This window comes from Cicer arietinum, chromosome 3 (assembly GCF_000331145.2).
Source record: "Cicer arietinum cultivar CDC Frontier isolate Library 1 chromosome 3, Cicar.CDCFrontier_v2.0, whole genome shotgun sequence".
Classification (NCBI taxonomy): domain Eukaryota; kingdom Viridiplantae; phylum Streptophyta; class Magnoliopsida; order Fabales; family Fabaceae; genus Cicer; species Cicer arietinum.
Genome location: NC_021162.2, coordinates 37,889,597 through 37,893,898, shown reverse-complemented (window position 1 = coordinate 37,893,898; position 4,302 = coordinate 37,889,597). Strand labels below are relative to the sequence as shown.

The following is a 4,302-nucleotide window of genomic DNA, read 5'->3' as shown; positions in this document are numbered from 1 at the left end:
ATATTGTCTATCACTCAAAACTAGATAAATATAAATAAAAAATTGATATATCCATACGGTATTGTAATTAAATTTATTTTTATCTCCTTGATAATTGAAATTCTAAATTATTAATACCAATAAATTAAAAAAAAATTGTATAATAACACAAATTAAAAGAGAATTATTGTCACCCCCAATTTCATTTTCAAGGAAAGTATATAAAACAAAACAACTGATCAATGCTAGTTTGATAAATCATAAACAGTGAACATAAACATTTCTAAGAAGAAAACATACACAAAAATAATATCAAGTTTATGGGATCCATAATAACATATCAGTTTTTCTTTTACTTTTTTGGATCTTAATAAAAGAGGCATTATTAGTACATTAAATAGGTCTTAGGTAGGAGATTCCAAAACACAAGGAAAAGATCAACCAACTCACTTTATCAAACACTTTCATGGGATCTTCCAACCATGTCTTTAGCAGTCACAATACAACCATAAACTTGAAAAATTCTTTTTATCCATGCATTGGTTAATTTTTTTCCTGTTAAACAATGTACATATGAGGCAGAGTTTAGGATACTTGTTAGGCATCTCAAAAGCAACAATAACATGATCACCATGGTGTGATAATAAACATTGACCTAATACTTCAATTTTTATTGTAATCATATAGAATATAGAATATAGGTCAAACACAAGTGTTGCACAATTTTTCCAAATCATCCTATATTACAGTTTTCACATAATAAGATTCCTAACACAAACCCAAAATCACACTGAAAATTTACCATCTTTTGTAGTTCACTTTGTCTAGATGGATCCACAAAGGTATGGGGAAGAAACTTAAATATCACTTGTGCACTAGAGCAAACTACAAGAAAGGAAGAGTCAATTTTTAGTGTAAGATTCACTTTTCAACATTAATTAATAAGACAAAAGTAAATGAGATACATCATAAACCATTAGTTCATGAATTTAGTGATGATTTGAATTTCAACTTGTCATTATGTCTCCTTAAGAAAGGACCCGGTGTTCTAAATTGCAGTCCTTCAATGGTGCAGTCACCAAAATCCTATCTGTTGCTTGAGCTCTTAAGTTGTCCTCCACCAGGAGACTATTGTAATTTGACATTGAATCAGGAATTGAACGTGCAAAAGCTATGTTGATTCGGAGCCATTGGATCTGAATGTGCATTAGGCAGAACATATAGATATAAACTTCGGTCTCTTGTAAAGTATTGGCTATCTAAACAAAATATAAGAATTCTACAGTCTAGTGAGCTTCTTTTATATTCAAATAAAATATAAGTTATTAAACACTTCCACATACAGTTAATAACATGAAAAGTGGCCAAATAAAATAAAAAATACCCCAGCAACAACTTTTGATGGGTATTCTCCTCCTAGTCTTGTATCAACACACTGTCTGACCTTATCCTTACTGAGTTTAAGTGTAGCCTAAAACACACATCAATCAACATAATCTAAAATTTACAGTGGACAGAGATCACAATAAAAAGAAGTTTTGATTTTGTTTCTTTTTTATTTTGTTGGAGCAAGGGGTGAGAGTGTAAGGATATAAATTAGTACCCAAGTAACCAAACTCTGTAGTCCACGTGGTAGTGTATGATCAACAAGTTTCATTTCGGTCTAAAGTTCCCGGAGGACAACACCAAAATTGTATACACCACTCTTAGCATTCAATTGTTCAGTCATTGCATATTTGCATCCACAAGATAATGTTTAGCAGTTGAAGCTGGGGCACTAAATATAAATGATGGTTTTCCCAAATTGATACTAAGATAAAGAAAGATGATATATGGGAATTGTCCATGCTTGTCCAGTAATCTGTAGCATATGAACATTCTCCATGGCTTTTCCAATAATCATTATTCAGCATTTACACACACAAAATAGGTCCATCACATCCAATAAGGATAAAATGATGCACGTTATGGTCTAATACGTAATTTGAAATCTTACTTTGGTGCATGGTAACCAAAGGTTCCAAGGACATGGGTGGAATGAAGACGTGCAGCCATGTCTAGAGCCTGATTTGACAAATCAAAATATGCAATTTTAGCAACATCATCATCAAAGATCAGCACATTGCTTGACTTGATGTCCTCGTGACTAATATGGGGATCAGCTTTCTCATGCAAGTATTTAAGCCCTCTTGCAGCCCCAACATGAATTTTTACTCTCTATGCCCATGTCAAAACTGGACCAGGTTGCGCTCCATTAACCCATTTTCTGCCTTCATGTAAAAGAACAATGATGAAAACATCTAAATATAAGTAAAATACAGACTATAATCTATAATTTATCAGTTCCTTAATGTAGAAAGAAATTCAACCACTGGTTATCAACGTTTGATACTTTTCTAAGATGACCAATTGAAAGGAAAAATCATATTCCATGTAAAATGTCATGAAGAGACCCATTAGATGCAAATTCATAAGCAAGAATACGAGAGTTTCCATCAATGCAATATCCAACCAACTGGACAAAATTTTCGTGCTTCATCCTTGATACCATTGAAACCTGAAAGCTCAGAAAACCACATGGTGTTTGTATCAGAACAACATCAATTATGTAACAAAAAATACTGAGCCAAGGTTGTCGCACAAATATATCTGGGCCAAGAATTCCACGTCGGGCTGTTTACTAGCATCTAACTTCTTGATTGCTGCCGTCGGCCCATTTTTAAGAACTCCATAGTATACTCTTTCATAGGATCCCTCTCCAATAAGTGAATCTTATCCAAAGTTATCAGTAACTTCTTTCAGTTCATCTGCCTGTATCTCAGGAAATTCAATGGGCTGCACTTTAACAGCCTGAGCTCCCTGTTTTGCAATCTCAAAAGCATGATAATTTCCATCATTCCCTGCAAAGTGGAATTTGTCAGAATAATAACATCAAACTCAAATCAGGTAAATATAAGAAAACCAATTAACCCAGTTAAGTGTTGTAAACAGCATCTCAATTGCATATTATGAGTTCAATCCAGTCAAAACGGAAACACCCCTCAAATATGCATGAACTCTTTTGAGTTGCAAACTATATATATCATCCCTAATGCACTCCTCTAACTTATATGAGTCAAATTAACAGCAGGATTTTTTACAACATATGGTCCACCACTTTCAGCAGCCTTATGGTACTCATCCTCTTCGCAACAGCTGAAACAACTCATGATTCTTTCCTAATAAAATTAGTTCATAAACCTGTCAGACCATACTAATAATAATTCACTTTTAAGTTTGAAGATATAGTCTATTCAAAAAATAACAATAACACTTATACAGTTCCATGTAGATTCTCATTGCAAAAAAACTAGATACATCCTGGTGATATTGTTGTTGTTCTTGTTGTTGTTATTGCAGCAGCTGCTGCTGCCGTTGTTATTGTTATTAAATTTAAATAAATTAATTAATTACTTATAAAATTGCCTTCAATGATAATTTAGTTATAGCATAAACTATAAAATTGCATTCAATGATAATTTAGTTATAGCATAAACTATTGGAAATTTAAATGGTATATATTTAATAAACTTTGGTATTTTTCATACTATTTAAGATCATTTTTTTGGGTTAGTATAATACTTATTTTTATGTCCCGAATGATTTAGGATAATGTATAATTAATTTGCATGAACATATATTTGAGTGAATTGTAACTACTAAAATATTGTTGATAACTTGATAAAAGGTGAAACCTATTTAAGATGGGTGTTCCAATCAATATTCAAATTAATAAGTTAAAGGGAAATAGAATATGGAAAAAGAAATTAATAATAGAAATAGAAATACCAATAAAAGAATTGAAATAGTGAGTATGTTTGGGAGAAACATTGAAAACGAGAAAGAGAAAATTAGAGAGGAAAGAAAAACAGAGATGAGTGAGAGAGTATATGAAAGGTGAGACGAGAAAAAAAATGTGAGAATGGTGAGAGCAAGAGGAAGGAGAAAGAACCCATGGGTGAGCGAAGAAGAGAAAGAGATAAGACTCCAAAAAGAAAAACGAGAAAAACTCAAAACAAAATTATGACACCCATCTTCTTGTAATTTGTCTAAGGTAATATATAAATCTCCTTAAAACCTCTCTTACGTGTGTTTAGGGATTGATTTGAATGCATCAGTAATATGAGTTTATTTTTTTCATTTCTCTTGCATTTCAGGATCGATTTTGATTTTGTGGCATGGAAAGAAGTTAATTGTTGTAATTTTGAAAAAATATATTTCATGAGTAGTTTCTATTTAATTTGATGCTTGCATTTAACATTTTAATATATTAGTCTTGTTAAG

The 4,302-nt window shown here is 31.8% G+C and overlaps 1 long non-coding RNA gene across 2 annotated transcripts; it reads right to left on the bottom strand.

Annotated features, from left to right (window-relative positions):
* Nucleotides 1-239: 239 nt before the first annotated feature.
* On the bottom strand, nt 240-4,034 carry LOC101505840 (uncharacterized). Of its 2 annotated transcripts, XR_012162255.1 has the most exons (4): nt 3,808-4,034; nt 1,976-2,879; nt 782-1,175; nt 240-534 (listed from the first exon to the last, which is right to left on the bottom strand). It is a non-coding gene; the product is annotated as an uncharacterized lncRNA (long non-coding RNA). The 2 variants fall into 2 exon arrangements; XR_012162254.1 differs by having other exon boundaries at nt 782-2,879.
* Between the last annotated feature and the right edge of the window lie 268 nt (nt 4,035-4,302).